The 27,704-nt window shown below is 47.9% G+C and overlaps 1 protein-coding gene and 1 long non-coding RNA gene across 3 annotated transcripts in view; one reads left to right on the forward strand and one right to left on the reverse strand.

The window, feature by feature from the left end:
• LOC140430767 (uncharacterized) overlaps positions 1-3,563 on the forward strand; it is an 85,484-nt gene extending 81,921 nt beyond the window's left edge. For both annotated transcript variants that reach the window (XR_011949535.1, XR_011949536.1), the window contains exon 3: positions 1,736-3,563. This is a non-coding gene — a long non-coding RNA (uncharacterized lncRNA). The remainder of the gene's footprint in view (positions 1-1,735) is intronic.
• Positions 1-27,704, reverse strand: part of LOC140430766 (adhesion G-protein coupled receptor G2-like) — a 168,472-nt gene that overhangs the window by 70,944 nt on the left and 69,824 nt on the right. The window lies entirely within an intron of this gene.

The following is a 27,704-nucleotide window of genomic DNA, read 5'->3' on the forward strand; positions in this document are numbered from 1 at the left end:
GAGCCCCAGAGCCAGACTCAGTGCCAGAGACCTGGCGGCTAGGGCCTTCCCCCGGTAGGTCATCCCCCCCAACAGCATCCAAAACGGTATACTTGCTTTGAAGGTGAACGGCCACGAGGGATCCCTGCACTGTCTGCCTGTTTGTTTTTTTCCCCCTGACTGTAACCCAGCTATTCTTGTCCTGTACCTTGGGTGTGGTTACCTCCCTGTAACTCTTCTCAATCACCCCCTCTGCCTCCCGGATGATCGGAAGTTCATCCAGCTTCAGCTCCAGTTCCCTAACACGGTCTTTGAGGAGCTGAAGTTGGGTGCACTTCCCGCAGGTATAGTCAGCGGGGACATCAGTGGTATCCCTCACCACCCATATCCTACAGGAGGAGCATGCAACTGGCCTAGCCTCCATCCCCTCTTACCTTACAGAATATAGCTGCCGTGTGGACTAACTAGATCTCCGCCCTCCGACTCTGCTCCCAGTCAGCTACACTTTCTGTAAACTCCTGGCTCTCTTCGCACTCTTTGCGGAAATGTCGGAAACAAAATGAAAGGAGCACCTTACTCCCTCCTCACCTAACTCCCTCGGTCACCAAACTCTTACTATAGCACTCAAAAAGCACCAAATTCAGCACTCCCTCGGTCACCAAACTCTTACTATAGCACTCAAAAAGCACCAAATTCAGCACTCAGTGCAAACATTCTGGTAAATCTCTTCTGCACCCTCTCTAAAGCCTCCACATCCTTCTGGTAGTGTGGCGACCAGAATTGTACACTATACTCCAAGTGTGGCCTAACTAAGGTTCTATACAGCTGCAACATGACTTGCCAATTCTTATACTCAATGCCCCGGCCAATGAAGGCAAGCATGCTGTATGCCTTCTTGACTACCTTCTCCACCTGTGTTGCCCCTTTCAGTGACCTGTGGACCTGTACTCCTAGATCTCTTTGACTTTCAAAACTCTTGAGGGTTCTACCATTCACTGTATATTCCCTACCTGCATTAGACCTTCCAAAATGCATTACCTCACATTTGTCCGGATTAAACTCCATCTGCCATCTCTCCGCCCAAGTCTCCAAACAATCTAAATCCTGCTGTATCCCTTTATTAAGAACGACCCTTTATTTTTAAACAGTGATCCCTAAGTTCAACTAATTATCTCATTATCGCAATCATTAAAGAGCTACATCCCCATTTGCATTTTTTGATCTTTGGCTGGGATTTTCCGACCCCGGCGTGGTGGAACGCGCCACAGGGAATGTGACTTCCCAGCCAAAAGTCCATTGACTTTCAGCAGGACCGACCAATCCCAGCGGTGGACTAGGCTGGAAAATCCCACCTGATCCTTTCCCCTTATTTTCTCCTTTTGTCTTTCTGTCCACCCTCCCTCTTTGCTCATCAATACTATTTAAAATAAGAACCTGGTGTTACATTGAACTCTTGGTATCATAGGTGTATGTTAAAATAGGTGGATGGCTTGAGTATCGTTAGGTTCTAGTGACTAATCTATAATAACCAGTCTAAATTTAAATCTGCATCAGATGTAATGGACAAGCTAACAGGATGGAAGTGGTCTGTGTTTTCTCTTAATGTAACATCCCCTCACGACAATAGACATTTGGAATTAAGGATATGATTTCTCATTTGTTTCTTTTGAAAGAGTTTGAATCCTGTTTATTGATCAAGTGGGATCTTTCGGAATTTGGTCCTTAATATTTTTTCTGATCTTTTACCTCTGTTCAGGTCTAAAACTACACCATGACTTCCAGACACAGAGGAGCCTGTCAGATGTTTTAATTTTCCATACCTACCACCAATGCAACCTCTGTACGAGGCAAGTCATTTTGCATGTCACAGTGAAGATCCCATATCAGCCACAGAGTTACCATTCCCCACCCCCCACCGACCTTCATTGGAAGCTCCACATCACTTGAAGCAATTTTAGTGCCCCAGAACTTAGCTGGCCAGTTTTGGCCTTCCACAGGATGAAGAACTGCAGGGTTGGAAAGTGCCACCCCCCTCACCCCCCGAGAGCTGCCAGCCAATCAGCAGCTGACAGCTCTCCATTGCCAGCAGTGCCACCAAGAGCAGTGGCTAATGCTAGAAATGCCTTGAGGCCCAGTCTAGATATCACCACTGGATCTCCAGATACAGGTCAACGGGACGATATGTAGGGTTGGGAAAAGGGGTTTGCAACAGGGGGCAAGGGGTTGGAGGGAAGGACAAGAGGTGGGTTTCAGTGGTCCTTTCCTTGCGGACAGTTTTCTTAATGTCTGGAATCCGATGCAGGTTTCTCTTGGCACTGCCCTGCAATTCAGTCTGCTGTGGTGGGCAATACATTTTGTCCAGTATTTCCAATGCTTCAATTTGACAACATATTTAGCATAAGGTAACAAGCAAATGTTGCAAGTCTAAGTGTTAGAAGCTTGACTAAAAAGGAATAATGTGGGGACTTCCAGTGGTGAGCATGGGCTGAACGGTCGCACTCAAGGTGGCTCCCGCTTTGAGACTCGGTTTTTGGCCCTTTTTGTCCAGTACATAAGAACTAGGAGCAGGAGTAGGCCATCTGGCGCCTCGAACCTGCCCCACCATTCAATGAGATCATGGCTGATCTTTTGTGGACTCAGCTCCACTTTCCGGCCTGAACACCATAACCCTTAATCCCTTTATTCTTCAAAAAACTATCTATCTTTATCTTGAAAACATTTAATGAAGGAGCCTCTACTGCTTCACTGGGCAAGGAATTCCATAAATTCACAACCCTTTGGGTGAAGAAGTTTCTCCTAAACTCAGTCCTAAATCTACTTCCCCTTATTTTGAGGCTATGCCCCCTAGTTCTGCTTTCACCCGCCAGTCGAAACAACCTGCCCGCATCTATCGTGTCTATTCCCTTCATATTCCTATATGTTTCTATAAGATCCGCCCTCATCCTTCTAAATTCCAACGAGTACAGTCCCAGCCTACTCAACCTCTCCTCGTAATCCAACCCCTTCAGCTCTGGGATTAACCTAGTGAATCTCCTCTGCACACCCTCCAGTGCCAGTACGTCCTTTCTCAAGTAAGGAGACCAAAACTGAACATAATACTCCAGGTGTGGCCTCACTAACACCTTATACAATTGCAGCAGAACCTCCCTAGTCTTAAACTCCATCCCTCCAGCAATGAAGGACAACATTCCATTTGCCTTCTTAGTCACCTGTTGCACCTGTAAACCAACTTTTTGCGACTCATGCACTATCACACCCAGGTCTCTGCACAGCAGCATGTTTTAATATTTTATCATTTAAATAATAATCCCTTTTGCTGTTATTCCTACCAAAATGGATAACCTCACATTTGTCAACATTGTATTCCATCTGCCAGACCCTAGCCCATTCACTTAGCCTATCCAAATCCCTCTGCAGACTTCCAGTATCCTCTGCACTTTTTGCTTTACCACTTATCTTAGTGTTATAACCTGCCTACTTACCATTGGCTGGGGACTAATGACTATCCCACAATCCTGTGGGAGTATGAGCTTCCCCAATGAGGGGAGCAGAGAAACCATTAGTAAACTCCATGTATAAATAAAGCTGGCCAGTTTGGAAACAGCAGGAAGGAGTGTGCAGCAAGGCAATTTGCTGCATATATATGTTATTGTAAATAAATGTTATTACTTTGTATCCTTAAAACTCGTGCTGGATTCTTCATGGCCCTCACAAAACTGGCGACGAAGGTTAAAGTGAATAGCTGTCTACACTGCCGTCCTGTCCCACAAGATGGAGAACGGGGCCGAGCGACCGATAGCTTTCGCCTCCCGCACATTGACTGCAGCAGAGAAAAAGTACGCGCAGATGGAGAAGGAGGGCCTGGCACTGGTTTTTGCGGTGAAACGCTTCCACCAGTACGTGTACGGCCGCCATTTCACTATCGTGACTGATCATAAGTCTCTGCTGGGACTTTTCAGAGAGGATACGCCAATACCGCCCATTGCTTCCGCACGGATCCAGCGCTGGGCTTTGTTGCTTGCTGCATACGAGTATTCTCTGGAGCACAAACCAGGTACGCAGATAGCAAATGCCGACGCACTGAGCCGATTGCCTTTATTGACCGGCCCCATGTCGACCCCCACGACTGGTGAGGTGGTTGCAACCCTAAATTTTATGGACACCTTGCCTGTCACGGCATCACAGATCCGTGAGTGGACCCAGACGGAGCCAGTCCTGTCAAAGGTTCGGCACATAGTCCTGTATGGTGGGCAGCATAGACAGCTCCCAGGCGAGTTGCGGGCATTTTCCTCCAAGCTGTCAGAATTCAGCGTGGAAGACGGCATCCTCTTGTGGGGGAAGCGTGTGATTGTCCCGGAAAAAGGCCAGGAGACAGACTTGCACAATGGGCATCCAGGTGTGACCAAAATGAAAATGTTGACCCGGAGTTATGTCTGGTGGCCAGGCCTCGACACCGACATTGAGAAGGTGGCCCAAAACTGCTCCATTTGCCAGGAGCATCAGAAGCTTCCACCAGCCGCACCCCTACATCACTGGGAATGGCCAGGGCGGCCTTGGGCACGCTTGCATGCAGATTTCACAGGCCCTTTTCAAGGTTCCATGTTCCTTCTATTAATTGACGCCCAGTCTAAATGGCTAGAGGTGCATAAGATGCAGGGGACAACGTCCTGCACAACAATTGAAAAGATGCGTTTGTCGTTTAGTACGCATGGCCTCCCCGAGGTGCTGGTCACGGATAACGGCACTCCATTCACGAGTGAGGAGTTTGCGAGGTTCAAGAAGATGAACGGCATACGCCATATCCGCACTGCCCCATACCACCCGGCTTCAAATGGGTTGGCAGAGCGCGCAGTGCAGACATTCAAAAGAGGTCTAAAGAAGCAGTCTTCCGGATCAATGGACACGAGACTGGCTCGCTTTTTGTTTACGTATAGGACCACCCCCCATGCGGTGACTGGGGTAGCTCCCGCAGAACTCCTAATGGGCCGGAGACTTTGCACCCGCCTTAGTATGGTTTTCCCAGACATTGGTGCAAAAGTACGCTGCACACAAGAACGGCAGGGACAGGGATTTTCTCGGCATCGGCCGATTCGGCAGTTTGCGCCCGGTGACCCAGTGTTCGTTCGGAATTTTGCTGGTGGTGCCCAGTGGGTTCCTGGTGTAATCTTTCACCAAACGGGCCCTATATCTTACCAGGTGCAAGCCCAGGGTCGTCTCCAGCGCAAACATGTAGACCACGTTCGGTCCAGAAGACTATCCCCATAAAAGATTCCCCGCCCCCGGAGTTCATTTTTACAGCCGCAGAGACCAGAGACAAGGGAAGGTAGTCCTCACAATCTGGTGGTGCCTCACTCGAAGCCTACGCAGGTCGTTACAGAACCGAATGGAGATAGAGACGCTGACATGACGGAGGCAGCAGACTCTGACTCCGAGATGGAGACACAGGATGTATCAGAGGGGGAATCCTCGGGTCCACGGGCCGTGGATGTACAACCGTTGCGCCGTTCATCACGGAAGCGCCGGTCTCCGTCTCGTTACACGCCGCCTGATCCAGCGGCACGTGCAAATGGTGTCCGGCCTGCGACAAAACGAGTCCGACGCCCTCCTTCGCCAGGGTCTTCGGTGAATTCCTTGGACTTTGGGGGGGGGGGGATGTTATAACCTGCCTACTTACCATTGGCTGGGGACTAATGACAATCCCACAATCCTGTGGGAGTATGAGCTTCCCCAATGAGGGGGGCGGAGAAACCATTAGTAAACTCCATGTATAAATAAAGCTGGCCAGTTTGGAAACAGCAAGAAGGAGTGTGCAGCAAGGGAAGTTGCTGCTGTTATATATATATATATATATATATATATATGTTATTGTAAATAAATGTTATTACTTTGTATCCTTAAAACTCGTGCTGGATGCTTCATGGCCCTCACAAAACTGGGAGAACACTGTAAATGGGTGTTGTGGTGGGAAGAAGGTGTGGGACGTCAGTGGGGTACAATCCAAGGCAAAATTGAACAAAGCCCCCACTCCAGACTCAGAGGACCCTCGTGGCGGAGTGAAGGAGAATATGGCAGAGCTTGCCATGTCGTTGACACTCTCAATTGCTAATGGAGCAGCTAATGGAGTTCATCAATGGATAATTCCAGAAGCATAGACAGGAGATGCCGGAAGATCTGTCGAAGGCGATTGCGATGACAGTAGCTCCCCTTCTTATAGCGATGGAAAGGGTGGAGCAGCATGGATTCTTTGGGCGTATCGATTCGAGAGGTGGAGAAGATGGTCTTGGACCACAGCGATCGGATTGTCTCTAAAAGGCAGAAATAGTAATGCTGGTGGAGGCCCACAAAGCTTTAAAGGTCACGGCGGATGACCAGAAGAACTGATCCAGGCGTCAAAACCCGAGGATGGTCGAGTTACCGGAGAGAATCAAAGGTATGAGCGCCAGCAAATACGTAACGACAATGTTCAGGAAGCTAGTCGGGGAGGGGGTCTTCGCGAAACTTCACGAGGTGAACCGGGCTCACCAGTCGCTGCGCCAGAAGCCGAGAGCCAGGGATCCACCATGGGTGGTAATCGTCTGTTAGCATAAATATTTAGAGAAGGAGCGAATCTTGAAGTGGTCAATTACCACGTGAGACTGTAGCTGGGAGGGACACACCATATGAATTTACCAACACTGTCCGTGTGGAGTTTGCACATTTGCCCCCACAACCCAAAGATGTTCAGGATAGGTGGATTTGCCATGCTAAATTGCCCTTAATTGGGAAAAAAATGATTTGGGTACTCTAAATTTATAAATAAATAAATAAATTTACCAGGACATTGGGGCTGATCTGACCAAATGTTGAGCTGACTTCAACAAGGCCAGGACAGCGCACTTCAGGAGCAAAGTTCGATGTGGAATGCTGTTCTCTGCAAAATTGCGGGTCATGTTTAAGGACAGAGAGTATTACTTCAGTACCCCGGAGCAGGCAAATAACTTTGTGAGAGAAAATGGTTTTGGGGAGAATTGAAGGTGATTATGTACAGTTATGGGGCTGGATCCTCCGTTTCAGCGGAGGTCTACGATGTTGGCACCGACCCCTCACCGATTCCGAGACTGGTGAGGGGCCAGCAGTGGTGCCGGCTGAAACTCCCGACTCCCGCGCTGAAAATGGCCGGATCCCCGACTGGCCATCCATGACCCTATAGGCCACCCTGTTAGTTCTGCTTCACCAGACCCCCAGCCCTGACGGAAGCACCCCGGACAGCGGCACGGATCCTGGCCGAGTGTAGCGCTGCAGGACACAGTCCGCAACCGCCACGCCGGGTTCCCGACCACTGAGACCGCACATGTCCCACGCGGCCGGGAACTCGGCCCATTGGGGGCGGAACATTGCGGGAGGGCCGGCCCATCACGCGCTAACGCAGTTGCAACGGCACGCGGTGTGCGACATGATTATGCCATTTCCGAGGGGGCGGAGCATGGCTGACCGGCACCATCCCTGATTTGGACGTCGGCGTTGTTTCTCCATCCGATCGCTGATTACGATATTGGCGTCGGGCAATGGAGAATCCTGCCTATGGTGTTTTTTTAATTTCAATGTTTGAAGGTTTACAGATTCATGTATTTGTTCTTCACCATGGTTGATGTTGTTGTTACTTTGGGTTCCATGTTTTTTTTCAACAGTGTCCCGTCAAGGGTTCGTTCGTCCCGGTACACACTATTTCGGATGAGGGATTGGGGTATGGAGCTGTTTGGGTTGTGTTTGTTTTGTTGATTTCCAAGTGGGGTCAGCATGCTAGCAGTTATGCTAGTAAACGGAGCTGCGTGAGGGAGGAGGCTGCAGCGAGTAGCCTGGGTGGGGGTGGTGGTGAGCTGGTTTGGTTGGTGGGGGGAAGCAGCATGTTGAGGTTGGCTGGGCTTGCTTTGTTTAAGGGGGAGGCTGGGTGTTCTTTGGAGTGGCACAGGTTGGCTGATTGATCGAAAGATGGGGGGGAGAGGGGGTAGGGGAGGGGTGGTGGGCAGGAAGCCAAGGGGGGAGGTGAAAGGATAGAATGTTGGTGTTGCAGGTTTCTTTGTGTTTGGATTTGGATGAGGACGGTGAAAGCGGCTATTTTGGGTGGGCCTGGAACCAAGGCGCACCTGGAGTCAGCTATTCTCCTCCTCACAAATTGGATATGGCGGTTCCTAAGTGGGGGGGGGGGGGGGGGGGGGGGGGTGGGGGTGGGTGGGGGGGGGTGGGGGAGGTTTCAGAGACGCCTAGGCAGGATGGTCACGTGGAAAGTGAGGGGGTTAAATGGTCCGGTAAAAAGATACCAGGTGTTCGCTCACTTGAAGAGCTTGAAAGCCGATGTAATCTTCTTGCAGGAGAGGCATTTGAGGGTTAGGGATCAGACAAGGCTAAGGAAGGGATGGGTGGGGCAGGAGTTCCATTCAAATTTTTATATCAAGTCAAGAGGGGTAGCGATCTTGTTTAACAAGAGGGTGGCCTTTACGGCAACGAGTATTGTGACAAATCCTGGGGGGATGATTTGTGATGGTGAGTGGGATTTTGCCGGGGGCGCCGGTAGTTTTAGTCAACATATAGGTTCTGAATTGGCACAACACAGATTTTATTAAGCAAGTATTGGTGGCCATCTCCGACCTTGACTCACATCAGTTAATCAGGGAGGGTGATTTAAACTGCGTGTTGGACACGAAGATGGACAGGTCGAGCCCCAAGTCATTTGCAACTTCAGGGATGGCGAAAGAGTTGCCAGGGTTTCAGGAGCAGGTGGAGGTGGGGGACCTATGGAGGTTTAGTCATCCAAGAGAGAGGGAGCTTTCCTTCTTCTCCCATGTGCATCGGGTATACTCCCGATTAGACTTTTCTATGGTGGGAAAATCGGTACTTCCAGGGGTGATGGGGCTGAGTACACTGCGATCGTAATATCGGATCATGCGCCACATTGTGTGGGTATGAGGCTGGTGACAGGTCAAGCCCAGCGTCCCCCATGGAGGTTAGACACGACACTCCTGGCAGAAAAGGAGTTCTCTGAGAAGGTAGCCTTAGCCATAGAGAACTAAGTAGAGTTCAACCAGAATGGAGAAGTCTCGCCCTCTAAGTTCTGGAAAGCGCTGAAGGCGGTGATCAGAGGGGAGGTAATCCCATATAAGGCCCGCAGGAACAAGGCTGGGAGGGTGGACAGGCAAAGTATGGTCAACTCAATTCTGGAGCTGGGCTGACAGTACTCCACGGCCCCAACAAAGGAGCTGTTAGCGGAGAGAAAGAGGTTACAGATGGACTTTGATTTGATGTCAACTGGGAAGGTGGTAAATCAACTACGTTGCCTCACGGAGCGTTTTTATGAATATGGGGAGAAGGCCAGCCGTCTATTGGCTCACCAGCTGAGGCGACAGGTGGCTGTACGAGCGATGGACCAGATTAAGGATGAGGGCGAAGGGCTGGTGACTGTTCCGGACAAAATTAATGACGCATTTGAGGCATTTTACCAGGGGCTGGGCAGGTCTGAGCCCTTGGAGAAGGGCTTGGAGATAAAACAGTTTTTAAGACAGGCTGGACTTCCCATTGGTGGTGAGGGGACAGGGGTTGGAAGTGTCATTGGGGCTGGAGGAGGTTATGGAGTGTATCCGTTCCATACAATCGGAGAAGGCACCGAGCCCGGATAGTTTCCCGGTGGAATTTTACAAGCAGTTTGCAGCATCACTGGCACCACATTTATTGGGGAAGTTCAATGACTCTGTCATGGGGAGCTGACGACCATGTTGGCAGAGGCGTCGATCTCCCTGATCCTGAAGAAGAACAAGGATCTGGTGGTGTGCGGATCTTATAGGCCTATTTCCTTATTGAATACCGATGCAAAAGTGTTAGCTAAGGTTTTGGTGAAGCGTCTGGGAGGATTGTTGTAGGTGGTGGCCTCCGAGGACCAGACTGGCTTCATTAAGGGGTGACAGTTGTCGGCCAATACCAGGCGACTCTTGAACATGGTCATGTCGCCATCTAGGAGGAAGGTGCCAGAAATAATCATCTCCTCCATGGATGAAGAGAAAGCTTTTGATCGAGTGGAGTGGAGGTACCTCTTTGAGGTTCTGGGACGGTTCGGTTTTGGGCCAACGGTTATCTCCTGGGTGAGGCTGTTGTACAGTACTCCCATGGTGAGTGTTTGAACAAATGCGGTGAGCTCGGAGTATTTCCGGCTGTACAGGGGCATGAGACAGGGATGCCTGTTGTCCCTGTTGTTGTCCACACTAGCAGTTGAAACCTTGGCGATTGCATTTTGGTCGTCGAATGAGTGGAGAGGTATTGAGAGAGGGGGAAAGGAACGTAGGGTATCCCTTTATGCGAATGACCGGTTGCTGTACATTTTGTCCTGTATAGGGAAGATAATGGGACTGTTGAGGAAGTTTGGATCCTTCTCAGGGTACAAACTAATTGTAAGCAAGTGCAAAATATTTCTGGTGAACCCTGAGTAGGGCAGCAGACTTGGGAACGCTGCTGTTGAAGCTGGCCAAGACGGAATTTAGATAGCCAGGAATTCAGGTGGCTCATGATTTTGCCCTGCTGCACAAATTAACTTGGCTGGTTTGATGGAGGGGGTGAATGGTGACTTGAAGAGATGGGATGCCCACCCACCTTCCTTGGCGAGGAGAATACAGATGATCAAAATTAACATTTTGCAAAAAGCCTATTTGTGTTACAGTCTCTCCCGATCTTCCTCCCCGAATCTTTTTTCATTAAGGTGGACAATTTTGTGTGGGTTGGCAAGACACCTAGGATTCAGAGAGCCTTTCTGCAGAGGGTACAGCATTTGGGAGGGCTGGCGTTGTCAAATTTTATGTTCTACTGGGTGGCGAGCATTGAGAAGGTGCGATGGTGCAGGGTGGAGGACTGGAGGGCGGTGGTCTGTGTGGGGGCAAATGGAAGAGGCCTCTCGTGTAGGATCGTGTTAAAGGGCATTGGTTACTGCCCCTCTCCTGTTTTCCCCAGCCAAATTCACAACAAACGTGGTATCATAGAATCATAGAATTTACAGTGCAGAAGGAGGCCATTCGGCCCATTGAGTCTGCAACGGCCCACACCTCCACCTTATCCCCGTAACCCAGGAACCCCACCCAACCTTTTTGAACACCCAGGGCAATTTATCATGGCCAATCCACCTAACATGCACATCTTTTGGACTGTGGGAGGAAACTGGAGCACCCGGAGGAAACCTACGCAGACACAGGGAGAACGTGCTGACTCCGTACAGACAGTGACCCAAGCTGGGAATTGAACCTGGGACCCTGGAGCTGTGAAGCAACTGTGCTAACCACAGTGCTACCGTACCTGCCGGTAATGGTGGCACGTCAAATCTGGAATAAATTCGACAACATTTTAGATTAGCGGGCATGCCAAGTACTGTCGCCAAGATTAGGAGGCATGTCAGTACTGTCGCCAATCTGCGGAAACCATACATTAGCACCATATAGGACTGATGCAATGTACAGGATTTGGACGAGGGAGGGGATTGTGAGGTTTAGGGATCTGTTTGTGGAGGGTAGGTTTGCGGGACTAGAGGCGTTGAAGAGAAAATACCAACTCTTGAAGGGGAGCAAATTTAGATATGCAGGTGCAGGACTTTGTTCGTAAAGAACTCTCTTTGTTCCCCAAGTTGCCGAGACATACGCTGGTAGATAGGATGTTATCTTGTGATGAGCTGGGGAAGGGAAGATCTCGGGTGGTTGCTGGAGATGGGGAAATCATAGAATCCCTACAGTCAGAAGGAGGCCAATCGGCCTATTGAGTCTGCACTGACCCTTGGAAAAAGCACCCTAGCTAAGCCCATGCTCCCACCCTATCCCCGTAACCCAGTAACCCCACCTAACCTTTAGAACACGAAAGGGAAACTTAGCATGGGCAATCTACCTAACCTGCACATCTTTTGTGGGAGGAACCCAGAGCACCCGGAGGAAACCCACGCTGATACGGGGAGAATGTGCAAACTTTGTCGCCGGAGGCTGGAATTGAACCCGGTCCTTGCCGCTGTACCACCGTGGCCCCTTTTGTGAGAAGGCTTCGTTGGAAGAGATAAAGGGGAAGTTGGGAAGAGAAATTGGGTTTAGGGCTGGAGGGAAGGGCCTGGAGTGATATTCTGCAGAGGGTAAATTCTACGTCCTCTTGCGCAAGGCTGAGCTTGACACAATTTAAAGTAGTACATCGCCCGCACATGACTAGTGTGCGCATGAGTGGGTTCTTCCCCGATGTTCGCACATGTTCTGGTCCTGCCCAAAACTGGTTGAGTTCTGGGTCTCGTTCTTTGAGACCATGTCGGTGATCATGTGCGTTAGGTTGGAATCGTGCCCACTGGTGGTGGTCTTTGGGGTGTTGGATTTGCCGGAGCTTCGAGAGGGGAAGAGGGCTAAATCCCTTGCCCTTCGCCTCTCTGAATGCTCAGCGATTTGTTTTGTTTTATTGTCACATGTACCGAGGTACAGTGAAAAGTATTGTGTGTACAGTCCAGACAAATCGTTCCATACATGAAAAAAACATAGGACATACACAAATACACAATGTAAATACATAGGCACAGGCAATGGGTGAGCATACAGGAGTGCAGTACTACTCCAGAGAGAAGATGCGTGGAGAGATCAGTTCAGTCCATAAGAGGGTCATTCTGGAGTCTAGTAACAGTGGGGAAGAAGCTGTTTTTGAACCTGTTAGTGCGTGTTCTCAGACTTTTGTATCTCCTGCCCGATGGAAGAGGTTGGAAGAGAGAATAAGCCTGGTGGGGAGGGGTCTTTGATTATGTAGCCCGCTTTCCCAAGGCAATGGAGGGGTAAACAGAGTCAATGCCTGGGAGGCGTGTTCGCGTGATGGACTGGGCTGTGTTCACGACTCTGCAATTTCTTATGGTCTTGGGCTGAGAGTTGCCATACAAGGCTGTGATGCAGCCAGATAGGATGCTTTCTATGGTGCATCTGTAAAAATTGGTAAGAGTCAATGTGGAAATGCTGAATTTCCTTTGTTTCCTGAGGAAGTATAGTCGCTGTTGTACTTGGTTGTAGCGTCAACACGGGTGAACCAGGACAGATTACTGGTGATGCGCACACGTAGGAATTTGAAGGTGACAACCATCTCCTCCTCGGCACCACTGATGCACCACTGATGCAGTCAGGGGTATGTATGATACTTTGCTTTCTGAAGTCAATGACTAGCTCTTCAGTTGAGGGAGAGATTGTTGTCGTTGCACCATGCCACTAAGTTCTCTATCTCCTGTACTCTCACTCATCGTTGTTCGAGATCCAACCCACTATGGTCGTGTCATCAGCAAACTTGTAGATGGAGTTGGGGCCAACTTTTGCCACACAGTCGTGTGTGTATTGGGAGTATAGTGGGGGGCTGGGTACACAGCCTTGCAGACCCCGGTTTTGAGGATGATCGTGGAGGAGGTGTTGTTTATCCTGACTGATTGTGGTCAAATCCTGCTTGGATGGAGGTCGGCAGTTATCTGTTTGAGCTGCTCACAGAAAAATACTTTTCACTGTACCTCGGTACACGTGACAGTAAACAAATCCATCCAAAGTGCAAACTCCACATAGACAGTACCCAAGGTCAGAATTGAACGTAGGTCTCCGGCGCTCTGAGGCAGCAGTGCTAACCACTGTGCCATCGTGTCGCCCTCTGTTAACTGCATTCCATGGTATAAATGCATCTCTTTCTCCTCTTAATGAACGTCATCATAAACCCACATAAATGTACCATAAGTCTATATATGTGCTGTCAGATTAAGGGAAACAGTTTCAATTAAGTGAGAGGAGTCATATATAGCAACTGGATCTTCACATTCCACTGACAGGAAACCCTGGCTTCTGTGTCCCATTGTGAGGGAATTCCCATCAGCCATTGATGGCCAGCAACCACTCCTACAGACCCCGATTGTGACCAACTTCCCTCTCCTGGTTGCTTGCTCATTACCTAGTTAATATGTCGGGTGGAACTATGCAAATATTTATTTAATCTGGTTTTGTTGATAATATTGGCAGGGCCTCTATATCCCAAATCTAATGTACATCTTTCCTTCCCTCCCCCTCTAAAAATGGAAACACAGGAGCATAGGACTTAAGAGCAATCGTAGGCTATTCAGTCCACTTGACTTCCTTGTCTATCAAAAATCTGTCCAACTCTGTCTTGAATAAATTCAATGACCCAACCTCCACTGCTTTCTGGAGAAGAAAATTCGACAGACTAATTCCACTGAGTGCTGGTTGACTAAGTGAGAGTGCTTTCGGAGTTGGGTGGAAACAGGGAGTTAGGTGGAACTGGGAGAAGAGGTTACAAGAGAGAGAGCTCATGTTAAGTATTGGGTAAGGTCGGTAAGTATTTACAACTTTGAAGAGGTGACAAAGAAAATTGATGAGGGAAGAGCTGTGGATGTAGTTTATATGGACTTTAGTAAGGCGTTTGACAAGATCCACATGGCAGACTGGTATATAATCTAAAATCAAATGGAATTCAGGGTGGGCTGGCTAGATGGATGGAGAATTGGCTTGGTTATAGAAGACAGAGAGTAGCAGTGGAAGGGTGTTTATCAGAATGGAGATCTGTAGCTAGTGGTGTTCCACAGGGATCCGTACGGGGACCTCTGTTGTTTGTAGTATATATAAATGATTTGAAGGAAAATGTGGGTGGTCTGATTAGTAAGTTTGCGGATGACACAAAGATAGGCGGAGTTGCTGATAGCGGCGAGGATTGTCAGAGGATACAACAGGATATAGATAGATTGGAGACTTGGGCACAGAAATGGCAGATGGTGTTTAATCCCGACAAATGCGAGATGATGCATTTTGGAGGATCAAATCTAGGTATGAATTATACTGTAAATGGCAAAACCCTTGGGAACATTAACATGTTGAAGGATCTGGGCGTGCAGATCCACAGTTCCCTAAAAGTGGCAACACAGGTGGCCAAGGTGATTAAGAAGGTGTGTCCAAAAGGCCACCTAAAATGGCGTTCTGCAAAGGATGCTGGGAGAATTGACCAAGTTTGAGGCCAAGCAAGCTGCAGCTCAAATAAACACTTAAGAAATAAACTGCAGCTCAGACTCTACAATACACAGGAAAAAGGCCATCTCCAGGAACAATAGAACTGTCATGTCAATCACACGTGTTTACCAGACACAGTGGCACCTTAACTCCTTATTTGGAAGGGCCTACCTGCCCCCAACACTTCCAGGCATGGCTAGTGAGTGCCCACCCCAAAGTCGACGTGGTAGCCCCTGATTGGACTTGATCGATCAGGGTGATCGAGCACTGATCAATTGATTGACAATGACCCAAAGACCGCCCACCAAAGGGCACAAAATCCAAGCAGGTTAAAAGGTGCTGCACTACCTTAGAATCGCCCGCTCGACAGCAACCAACAACGGTGACCCTTCACCGGCCGAAGAGGAAGACCATCCGCGCCATCGACGGAAGGACCAGAGCCAAGGACAACGACTACCAGCAACAGACTTTCAACACTGCCAGAGTGTGGACTCCAGATAAAGGCCACATCTGTCTGGTACTTGCCAGTCACTTGAAAGTTAAGTTAAGGTCTTGTGTGTATTAGCTTATAGTTCAATTTGCATGTGTGTGTGATGATTAACAGTAACTGTGTGATAGTAAATAAATATTATTGTACGAAACAACTTGTGGTAATTTGTCCTTTGTATAAAGACACACAGTGGTTTAGGTACAACAAAGGCTTTTGGCGCGCTTGCCTTCATCAGCCAGGACATTGAGTACAGGAGTTGGGAAATCATGTTTTCTTTTACAGAATTTACAAATGCAACGATATAAAACCTTGGTTAGGCAGAATTTAGAGTATTGCGTGCAGTTCCGGTCACCACATTATCAGAAGGAAGTGGAAGCTTTAGAGAGAGTGTAAAGAAGGTTCACCAGGATGTTGCTTGGTCTTGAGGGTATTGGCAATGAGGAGAGGTTGAATAAACTAGGATTGTTTTCACTGGAAAGACGGAGGCTGAGGGGAGGCCTGATAGAGGTCTACAGAATTATGAGAGACATAGACAGGGTGGATAGTCAGAGGCTTTTTGCAAGGGTGGAAGTGTCAATTACACAGGGGCACAGGTTCAAGGTGAGAGGGGGAACATTTAAGAGAGATCTGCGGGGTATGTTTTTCACACAGAGAGTGGTGGGACGCGACTGCCAGAGGATGTGGTGGAAGCAGGCACAAAGAAAGAACAAAGAACAAAGAAATGTACAGCACAGAAACAGGCCCTTCGGCCCTCCAAGCCCGTGCCGACCATACTGCCCGACTAAACTACAATCTTCTACACTTCCTGGGTCCGTATCCTTCTATTCCCATCCTATTCATATATTTGTCAAGATGCCCCTTGAATGTCCCTATCGTCCCTGCTTCCACTACCTCCTCCGGTAGTGAGTTCCAGGCACCCACTACCCTCTGCGTAAAAAACTTGCCTCGTACATCTACTCTAAACCTTGCCCCTCTCACCTTAAACCTATGCCCCCTAGTAATTGACCCCTCTACCCTGGGGAAAAGCCTCTGACTATTCACTCTGTCTATGCCCTTCATAATTTTGTATACCTCTATCAGGTCACCCCTCAACCTCCTTCGTTCCAGTGAGAACAAACCGAGTTTATTCAATCGCTCCTCATAGCTTATGCCCTCCATACCAGGCAACATTCTGGTAAATCTCTTCTGCACCCTCTCTAAAGCCTCCACATCCTTCTGGTAGTGTGGCGACCAGAATTGAACACTATACTCCAAGTGTGGCCTAACTAAGGTTCTATACAGCTGCAACATGACTTGCCAATTCTTATACTCAATGCCCCGGCCAATGAAGGCAAGCATGCCGTTTGCCTTCTTGACTACCTTCTCCACCTGTGTTGCCCCTTTCAATGACCTGTGGACCTGTACTCCTAGATCTCTTTGACTTTCAATACTCTTGAGGGTTCTACCATTCACTGTATATTCCCTACCTGCATTAGCCCTTCCAAAATGCATTACCTCACATTTGTCCGGATTAAACTCCATCTGCCATCTCTCCGCCCAAGTCTCCAGACAATCTAAATCCTCAGACAGTCCTCATCGCTATCCGCAATTCCACCAACCTTTGTGTCGTCTGCAAACTTACTAATCAGACCAGTTACATTTTCCTCCAAATCATTTATATATACTACAAAGAGCAAAGGTCCCAGCACTGATCCCTGTGGAACACCACTGGTCACAGCCCTCCAATTAGAAAAGCATCCCTCCATTGCTACCCTCTGCCTTCTATGGCCTAGCCAGTTCTGTATCCACCTTGCCAGTTCACCCCTGATCCCGTGTGACTTCACCTTTTGTACTAGTCTACCATGAGGGACCTTGTCAAAGGCCTTACTGAAGTCCATATAGACAACATCTACTGCCCTACCTGCATCAATCATCTTAGTGACCTCCTCGAAAAACTCTATCAAGTTAGTGAGACACGACCTCCCCTTCACAAAACCGTGCTGCCTCTCACTAATACGTCCATTTGCTTCCAAATGGGAGTAGATCCTGTCTCGAAGAATTCTCTCCAGTAATTTCCCTACCACTGAAGTAAGGCTCACCGGCCTGTAGTTCCCGGGATTATCCTTGCTACCCTTCTTAAACAGAGGAACAACATTGGCTATTCTCCAGTCCTCCGGGACATCCCCTGAAGACAGCGAGGATCCAAAGATTTCTGTCAAGGCCTCAGCAATTTCCTCTCCAGCCTCCTTCAGTATTCTGGGGTAGATCCCATCAGGCCCTGGGGACTTATCTACCTTAATATTTTTTAAGACACCCAACACCTCGTCTTTTTGGATCACAATGTGACCCAGGCTATCTACACCCCCTTCTCCAGACTCAACATCTACCAATTCCTTCTCTTTGGTGAATACTGATGCAAAGTATTCATTTAGTACCTCGCCCATTTCCTCTGGCTCCACACATAGATTCCCTTGCCTATCCTTCAGTGGGCCAACCCTTTCCCTGGCTACCCTCTTGCTTTTTATGTACGTGTAAAAAGCCTTGGGATTTTCCTTAACCCTATTTGCCAATGACTTTTCATGACCCCTTCTAGCCCTCCTGACTCCTTGCTTAAGTTCCTTCCTACTTTCCTTATATGCCACACAGGCTTCGTCTGTTCCCAACCTTTTAGCCCTGACAAATGCCTCCTTTTTCTTTTTGACGAGGCCTACAATATCTCTCGTTATCCAAGGTTCCCGAAAATTGCCGTATTTATCTTTCTTCCTCACAGGAACATGCCTGTCCTGTGATATTCTCCCGAACCAGTAGCGCAACTCCGCCTCCCCTTTTACATCCCCCTCTATCCCGCCTGAAACATCTAAATCCTGGAACGTTTAGCTGCCAATCCTGCCCTTCCCTCAACCAGGTCTCTGTAATGGCAACAACATCATAGTTCCAAGTAGTAATCCAAGCTCTAAGTTCATCTGCCTTACCCGTAATGCTCCTTGCATTAAAACATATGCACTTCAGGCCACCAGACCCGCTGTGTTCAGCAACTTCTCCCCGTCTGCTCTGCCTCAGAGCCACACTGTCCCTATTCCCTAGTTCTCCCTCAATGCTCTCACCTTCTGACCTATTGCTCCCGTGCCCACCTCCCTGCCATACTAGTTTAAACCCTCCCGTGTGACACTAGCAAACCTCGCGGCCAGGATATTTATGCCTCTCCGGTTTAGATGCAACCCGTCCATCTTATACAGGTCACACCTGCCCCGGAAGAGCTCCCAGTGGTCCAGATAACGGAAACCCTCCCTCCTACACCAGCTGTTTAGCCACGTGTTTGTCTGCTCTATCTTCCTATTTCTAGCCTCACTGGCACGTGGCACAGGGAGTAATCCCGAGATTACAACCCTCGAGGTCCTGTCTTTTAACTTTCTGCCTAGCTCCCTGAACTCCTGCTGCAGGACCTCATGCCCCTTCCTGCCTATGTCGTTAGTACCAATATGTACAACGACCTCTGCCTGTTTGCCCTCCCCTTCAGGATTCCCTCTACCCGTTCGGAGACATCCTGGACCCTGGCACCAGGGAGGCAACATACCATCCTGGAGTCTCTTTCACGTCCACAGAAGCGCCTATCTGTGCCCCTGACTATAGAGTCCCCTATTATTACTATTACTCTTCTGCGCTTTGACCCTCCCTTCTGAACATCAGAGCCAGCCGTGGTGCCACTGCTCTGGCTGCTGCTGTTTTGCCCTGATAGGCTATCCCCCCCGACAGTATCCAAAGGGGTATATCTGTTCGAGAGGGGGACAACCACAGGGGATTCCTGCACTGACTGCCTGCCCTTTCTGGTGGTCACCCATTTCTCTGCCTGCACCTTGGGTGTGACCACATTTACATAACTGCGATCTATGACGCTTTCCGCCACCTGCATGCTCCTAAGTGCATCCAATTGCTGCTCCAACCGAACCATGAGGTCTGTGAGGAGCTACAGTTGGGTGCACTTTCTGCAGATGAAGCCATCCGGGACGCTGGAAGCCTCCCGGACCTGCCACATCTCACAGTCAGAGCACAGCACCCCTCTAACTGACATTGCGTCAATTAATTAAAATTAAAATTTGTCTTCTTTTTTAAAAAAAATACTTTTTTTTAAAATTGCAACATTTCAAGAGGCACCTGGATGGATACAAGAATAGGAAGGAAATAGAGGGATACGGACTGAGCAAGGCAGAAGGTTTTTGTTTTAGTTAGGGCATCATGATCGGCACAGGCTTGGAGGGCCGAAGGGCCTGTTCTTTGTTCTATCACCTTTATGGTCTGAAAATCCATTTTGTGGTTCATAATCTGCAAGGGCTATAATTGGTAGTTACGAGGACAAGGAAAGAAGGCGCCTAGAATTGGATAAAATCTGATATTAAGCATCTTCTAAATGTTTAATTTAAAGGGTCACATCATGGCAGGAGATTCCAAAGCCTCGTGCTCCATGTGGGAAGCCGGGAAAATTGCCAGTGCCCGGGCCCAGCATGTGTGCAGGAAGTGGCCCCAGCTGCAGCTCCTAGAACCCTGGATTTCGGAGCTGTAGCAGAGGCTGGTGACACTGTGGAGCATCCGTGTCATGGATAGCACATATAGAGAGGTGGCCACACCACAGGCTCAGACTCCACAGACAGGAAGGAAGTGGTTCACCACCAGAAAGAACAAGAGAACTAGGCAAGCAGTGCAGGAATTTCCTGTGGCCATTCCCCTGCAAAACAGATATACCGCTTTGGATACTGTTGAGGGGAATGACGTCTCAGGGGAAAGCAGCAGCCAAATTTGTTGCATCACAGTTGGTTCTGCTGCAGAGCTGAGGACTAAAAAATGTGAGAATGCAATAATTATAGGGGATTCAATCGTAAGGGGAATATTTAGGCGTTTCTGTGGCCGCAATCGAGGCTCCAGGATGGTATGTTGCCTCCCTGGTGCGAGGGCCAAGGTAATCTCGGAGCAGTTACAGGACATTCTAGAGGGGAAAGGTGAACAGCCGGTGGTCGTGATACACATCAAGATAAGGTCCTGAAAGCAAAATATAGGGAGTTAGGAAGAAAGTTGAGAAGTCGGACCTCTCTAAGGTAGTGATCTCAGGATTATTACCAGTGCCACATCCTAGTCAGAATAGAAATAGCAGGCTATATCGGATAAATACGTTGCTGAAGAGATGGTGTGAGAGGGAGGTTTTCTGATTCCTTGGCATTGGGACCGGTTCTGGGAGAGGTGGGACCAGTGCAAACTGGGCAGGTTACACCTGGGCAGGACTGGGACTGATGTCATAGACATCATGTATTTGCTAGAGTGGTTGGGGGGGTTTAAACTAATATAGCAGGGGGATGGGAACACCAAATAGGCCACCAAATAGTAACATTATGGTGGGGCAGGCAATAAACAAAGAAATAACTGATGCATGTAGAAATGGTACAGCAGTTATCATGGGGGATTTTAATCAACATGTCGATTGGTTTAACCAGGTCAGCCAAGGCAGCCTTGAGGAGGAGTTTATAGAATGTATCCGCAATAGTTTCCTAGAACAGTATGTAATGGAACCTACGAGGGAACAAGCGGTCCTAGATCTGGTCCTGTGTAATGAGACAGGATTGATTCAGGATCTCATAGTTAGGGATCCTCTCGGAAGGAGTGATCACAATATGGTGGAATTTAAAATACAGATAGAGGGCGAGAAGGTAAAATCAAGCACTAGTGTTTTGTGCTTAAACAAAGGAGATTACAATGGGATGAGAGAAGAACTAGCTAAGGTAGACTGGGAGCAAAGACTTTCTGGTGAAACAGTTGAGGAACAGTGGAGAACCTTCCAAGCGATTTTTCACAGTGTTCAGCAAAGGTTTATACCAACAAAAAGGAAGGACGGTAGAAAGAGGGAAAATCGACCATGGATATCTAAGGAAATAAGGGAGAGTATCAAATTGAAGGAAAAAGCATACAAAGTAGCAAAGGTTAGTGGGAGACTAGAGGACTGGGAAATCTTTATGGGGCAACAGAAAGCTACTAAAAAAGCTATAAAGAAGAGTAAGATAGATTATGAGAGTAAACTTGCTCAGAATATAAAAACAGATAGTAAAAGTTTCTACAAATATATAAAACAAAAAAGAGTGGCTAAGGTAAATATTGGTCCTTTAGAGGATGAGAAGGGAGATTTAATAATGGGAGATGAGGAAATGGCTGAGGAACTGAACAAGTTTTTTGGGTCGGTCTTCACAGTGGAAGACACAAATAACATGCCAGTGACTGATGGAAATGAGGCTATGACAGGTGAGGACCTTGAGAGGATTGTTATCACCAAGGAGGTAGTGATGGGCAAGCTAATGGGGCTAAAGGTAGACAAGTCTCCTGGCCCTGATGGAATGCATCCCAGAGTGCTAAAAGAGATGGCTAGGGAAATTGCAAATGCACTAGTGATAATTTACCAAAATTCACTAGACTCTGGGTGGTCCCGGCGGATTGGAAATTAGCAAACGTGACACCACTGTTTAAAAAAGGAGGTAGGCAGAAAGCGGGTAATTATAGGCCAGTGAGCTTAACTTCGGTAGTAGGGAAGATGCTGGAATCTATAATCAAGGAAGAAATAGCGAGGCATCTTGATGGAAATTGTCCCATTGGGCAGACGCAGCATGGGTTCATAAAGGGCAGGTCGTGCCTAACTAATTTAGTGGAATTTTTTGAGGACATTACCAGGGTAGATAACGGGGAGCCAATGGATGTGGTATATCTGGATTTCCAGAAACCCTTTGACAAGGTGCCACACAAAAGGTTGCTGCATAAGATTAAGATGCATGGCATTAAGGGGAAAGTAGTAGCATGGATAGAGGATTGGTTAATTAATAGAAAGCAAAGAGTGGGGATTAATGGGTGTTTCTCTGGTTGGCAATCAGTAGCTAGTGGTGTCCCTCAGGGATCAGTGTTGGGCCCACAACTGTTCACAATTTACATAGATGATTTGGATTTGGGGACCAAGGGCAATGTGTCCAAGTTTGCAGACAACACTAAGATAAGTGGTAAAGCAAAACGTGCAGAGGATATTCAAAGTCTGCAGAGGGATTTGGATAGGCTAAGTGAATGGGCTGGGGTCTGGCAGATGGAATACAATGTTGACAAATGTGAGGTTATCTATTTTGGTAGGAATAACAGCAAAAGGGATTATTATTTAAATGATAAAATATTAAAACATGCTGCTGTGCAGAGAGACCTGGGTGTGCTAGTGCATGAGTCGCAAAAGGTGGTTTACAGGTGCAACTTGTGATTAAGAAGGCAAATGGAATTTTGTCCTTCATTGCTAGAGGGATGGAGTTTAAGACTAGGGAGCTTATGCTGCAATTGTATAAGGTGTTAGTGAGGCCACACCTGGAGTATTATGTTCAGTTTTGGTCTCCTTACTTGAGAAACGACGTACTGGCACTGGAGGGTGTGCAGAGGAGATTCACTAGGTTAATCCCAGAGCTGAAGGGGTTGGATTACGAGGAGAGGTTGAGTAGACTGGGACTGTACTCGTTGGAATTTAGAAGGATGAGGAGGGATCTTATAGAAACACATAAAATTATGAAGGGAATAGATAGGATAGATGCGGGCAGGTTGTTTCCACTGGCGGGTGAAAGCAGAACTAGGGGGCATAGCCTCAAAATAAGGGGAAGTAGATTTAGGACTGAGTTTGGGAGGAACTTTTTCACCCAAAGGGTTGTGAATCTATGGAATTCCTTGCCCAGTGAAGCAGTGGAGGCTCCTTCATTAAATGTTTTTAAGATAAAGATAGATAGTTTTTTGAAGAATAAAGGGATTAAGGGTTATGGTGTTCGGGCGGAAAGTGGAGCTGAGTCCACAAAAGATCAGCCATGATCTCATTGAATGGTGGAGCTGGCTCGAGGGGCCAGATGGCCTACTCCTGCTTCTAGTTCTTATGTTCTTATAAGTCAGAAGTGGAGGAAATAAGGACAAAAACAAAAGACGGAAAGGGGAATAAGAAGTGTGATAGGCAGATAAACCAAGAGCCAGATTCAAACAAGGCCGCAGTGAAAAATATTGCGAGCAGGACTGGTAATGTTAAAAAGACAAGCTTAAAGGCTTTATGCCTTAACGCGCGGAACATTCGCAATAAAGTCGATGAACTAATCGCACAAATAGACGTGAACGGCTGTGATATAGTCTGGATTATGGAGACTTGTTGCAGGGCGACCAGGGATGGGAACTGAATGTCCAGGGATATTCAGTATTTAAGAAAGACAGACAAAAAGGAAAAGGTGGTGGGGTTGCATTGCTGGTCAAGGACGTATGGTAGCACAGTGGTTAACACTGTTGCTTCACAGCACCAAGGTCCCAGGTTTGATTCCCGCTTGAGTCACTGTCTGTGTGGAGTCTGCATGTTCTCTCCGTGTCTGTGTGGGTTTCCTCCAGGTGCTCCGATTTCCTCCCACAAGTCCCGAAAGACGTGCTTGTTAGGTGAATTGGACATTCTGAATTCTCCCACAGTGTACACAAACAGGCGTAGGAGTGTGGCGACTAAGAGATTTTCACAGTAACTTCATTGCAGTGTTAATGTAAGCCTACTTGTGACAATAATAATAATAGAAAGGAGGAAATTAACACAATATCGAATATTAGCTCTGACAATGCGGAATCTGTACGGGTAGAGCTGAGAAACAGCAAGGGGCAAAAAACGTTAGTGAGCGTTATATATAGACCCCAGAACTGCAGTGATATTGCTGGGAATGGCATGAAACAGGAAATTAGAGATGCATATGATAAAGGAACAACCTAATTATGGGTGATTTTAATCTGCATATAGATTGGGAAAATCAAATTTGCCACAGTACCATAGAGGAGGAATTCCTGGAGTGTGTGCGGGATGGTTTTCTGGATCAATATGTTGAGGAGCTAACCAGAGAATAGGCCATCCTAGACTGGGTACTGTGTAATGAGAACGGAATCATTGGCAATCTAGTTGTGCGAGATCCCTTGGGGATGAGCGACCAAAATATGATAGAATTTTCCATCAAGTTGGAGAGTGAAGTAGTTGATTCTGAGATTAGGGTTCTGAATCTTAACAAAGGAAATTATGATAAAATGAGACGTGAGTTGGCTATGATCGATTGGGGAATGTTACTTAAAGGGATGACAGTGGATAGGCAATGGCAAACATTCAAAGACGCATGGAAGAACTGCAACAATTGTTTATTCCTGTCTGGCACAAGAGTAAAACGGGAAAGGTGGCTAATCTATGGGTTACTAGGGAAATTAGGGATACTATTCAATCCAAGGAAGTAGCATACATATTGGCCAAGAAAAACAACAGATCTGAGGGGCGGAATTCTCCGCAATTGGCGCGATGTCCGCCGACCGGCGCCATAAACGGCGCGAATCAGTCCGGCATCGCGCCGCCCCAAAGGTGCGGAATCCTCCGCATCTTGAGCGGCCGAGCCCTAACCTTGAGGGGCTAGGCCCGCGCCGGACTGATTTCCGCCCCGCCAGCTGGCGGGAAAGGCGCAAAACTGACTTTGCCGGGCAGCGCATGCGCAGGAGCGTCTGCGGCCGCTTAGGGCATCCCCGCGCATACACAGTGGAGGCGGTCTCTTCCGCCTCCGCCATGGTGGAGACCATGGCGAAGGCGGAAGGAAAAGAGTGCCCCCACGGCACAGGCCCGCCCACGGATCGGTGGACCCCGATCGCGGCCAGGCCACTGTGGGGGCACCCCCCGGGGCCAGATCGACGTGCGCCCCCCCCCGGAGCCCGCCCGCGCAGCCTTGTCCCGCCGGTAAGAGAGGTGGTTTAATCCACGCTGGCGGGACAGGCATTCCAGCAGTGGGACTTCGGTCCATCCGGGCCGGAAAATCGCCGGGGGGGGGGGGGCCCGCCAACTGGCGCGGCGCGATTCCCGCCCCCGCCGAATATCCGGTGCCGGAGAATTCGGCAACCGGCGGGGGCGGGATTCATGTCAGCCCCCGGCGATTCTCCGACCTGGCGGGGGGTCGGAGAATCCTGCCCGAGGTTTGGGAGCTGTTTAGAATTCAGCAAAGAAGGACTAAGGGATTGATTAAGAAGGGGAAAATAGAGTTCGAAAGTAAGCTTGCAGTGAACATAAAAACTGACTGGAAAAGTTTCTATTGGTACGTGAGGAGAAAAAGATTGAAGACAGTCAGAAACAGGGGAATGTATTATAGGGGACAAAGAAATGGCTGAGCAACTAAATACATACTTTTGTTCTGTCTTCACAAATGACGACACAAATAAGATATCAGAAATGTTGGGAAATGCAGGGTTTAGTGAGAAGGGGGAACTGAAGGAGATCAATATTAGTAGAAAAATGGTGTTGGGGAAATTGATGGTATTGAAGGCTGATAAATCCCCAGGGCCTGATAATCTACATCCCAGAGTACTGAAGGAGGTGGCTCTAGAAATAGTGGATGCATTGGTGGCCATCTTTCAGCATTCTATAGACTGCAGAACAGTTCCTGCAGATTGGAGGGTATAACTCCACCATTTAAAAAGGGAGTTAGAGAGAAGGCAGAGAATTATAGACCAGTAAGCCTGACATCTGTAGTGGAGAAAATTCTAGAATCCATTATCAAAGATTTCATAGCAGAGCGCTGAGAAAACAGTGGCAGGATCGGACAGAGTCAGCATGGATGTATGAAGGGGAAGTCATACTTGCCAAATCTACTGGAATTCTTTGAGGATGTAACAAGTTGAACTGATGAATGGGAGCCAGTGGATGTGGTGTATTTGGATTTTCAGAAGGCTTTTGACAAAGTCCCTCATAAAAGATTAGCATGTAAAATTAAAGCGCATGGGACTGGGGGTCATGTATTGAGATGGATAGAAAACTGTGTGGCAGACAGGAAACAAAGAGTAGGAATTAACTGGTCTTTTTCAAATTGGCAGGCAGTGACTAGTGGCCTACTGCAGGGATTGGTGATGGGACCCCAGCTATTCACAATGTATATTAATGATTTAGATGAGGGAACAAAATATCATATCTCCAAATGTGCAGATGACACTAAGTTGGGTGGGAGGGTGATCTGTGAGGAGGATGCAGTGATCCTTCAGTGTGATTTGGACAAGCTGAATGAGTGGGAAAATGAATGGCAGATGCAATATAATTTGGATGAATGCAATGATATCCACTTTGGTAGCAAAAACAAGAAGGCAGACTATTATCTGAATGACCATAAATTAGGAGAGGGGAATGTGCAACAAGATTTGGGTGCCCTCGTACACTAATGACTGAAGGTAAGCATGCAGGTACAGCAGGCGGTAAAGAAGGCAAATGGTATGCTGGCCTTCATTACGAGAGGATTCGAGTACAGAAGCAGGGATATCCGGGCCTTGGTGAGGCCACACCAGGAATATTGTGTGCAGTTTTGGTCTCCTTATCTAAGGAAGGATGTTCTAGCTCTAGAGGGAGTGTAGCAAACATTTACCAGACTGATTCCTGGGATAGCAGGACTGATGTACGAGGAGAGATTGAATCGGTTAGGATTATATTTCTGGAGTTCAGAAGAATGAGGGGGGATCTCATAGAAACCTATAAAATTCTAACAGGACTAGTCAGGATTGATGCAGGAAGGATGTTCCCAATGCTGTGTGTGTCCAGAACCAGGTGCCACAGTCAGAGGATACGGGGTAGACCATTTAGGACAGAGATGAGGAGAAATTTCTTCATCCAGAGAGTGGTGAGCCTGTGGAATTTGTTACCACAGGAAGTAATTGAGTCCAAAACATTGCATGGTTTCAAGAAGCAGTTAGATACACCATTTAAGGCAAAGACGATCAAAGAATATGGGGGAAAGTGGGATTAGGCTATTGAGTTGGATGATCAGCCATGACCATAATCAATGGCGGAGCGGGCTTGAAGTGCCGAAAAGCGTCCTCCTCCTATTTTATTCTATGTTTCTATGTTTCTAATGACCCTCTGAGAGAAAAAAGTTCTAATTTCCATTTTAAACAGTAATATTCAAATAGTGCTACAGAAGAGTGTTAACAAGGTATTTAACTGCATGAAACATCTATATCAAGCCTTATCGTGTGATGCACGATCAATGACCACTAAAGCGAGGTGGTAGTCCAACTGAAGGCTTTAATAAGCTAGATGTTTCCCCCAGCAGCTCAGGTACAGAAAAAAGGCTGCTGGGGCCGCACGGGCTCTTATACCCCGCCTTGCAGGGCGGAGCTACCATACAGCTTGACCAATAGGAAACATACAATATCTACCAATGGTGTTCCAGCATTACCAGGTACCG

The sequence above is a fragment of the Scyliorhinus torazame genome, chromosome 10 (genome assembly GCF_047496885.1).
Source record: "Scyliorhinus torazame isolate Kashiwa2021f chromosome 10, sScyTor2.1, whole genome shotgun sequence".
Classification (NCBI taxonomy): Eukaryota; Metazoa; Chordata; class Chondrichthyes; order Carcharhiniformes; family Scyliorhinidae; genus Scyliorhinus; species Scyliorhinus torazame.